Consider the following 319-nt stretch of genomic DNA (forward strand, 5'->3'; position numbering starts at 1 on the left):
ATTGCCTTTTTTGCTTCTGGATGCAAACCAAAGGAAATGTGGAGGTACCACTAATTAGTATCATCATCTCGTATGTTCTCTCAAACTACTTATTTGTTCTAACTCATTTTTGTATCGTTTTATCTCTTGGATACAGGATAGGTACAGAAAACGAGAAATTGGGTTTCGAGGTGAAGACTTTGTGCCCTATGAAATATGAACAAGTAGCTGCTTTGCTTAGTGGCATTGCTGAGAGATTTGAGTGGGATAAGGTTATGGAGAATGACAAAATTATTGGCTTAAAACAGGTAAATACTCTCTTCTCTTGTTTTAATAAATA

The 319-nt window shown here is 35.4% G+C and overlaps 1 long non-coding RNA gene across 1 annotated transcript; it reads left to right on the top strand.

The window, feature by feature from the left end:
* LOC104775463 lies at nt 1-284 on the top strand. Its single transcript, XR_765933.1, has 2 exons — nt 1-44; nt 137-284. It is a non-coding gene; the product is annotated as an uncharacterized LOC104775463 (long non-coding RNA).
* The last annotated feature ends 35 nt before the right edge of the window (nt 285-319 follow it).

Source organism: Camelina sativa, unplaced genomic scaffold, assembly GCF_000633955.1.
Source record: "Camelina sativa cultivar DH55 unplaced genomic scaffold, Cs unpScaffold15448, whole genome shotgun sequence".
NCBI classification, from domain to species: domain Eukaryota; kingdom Viridiplantae; phylum Streptophyta; class Magnoliopsida; order Brassicales; family Brassicaceae; genus Camelina; species Camelina sativa.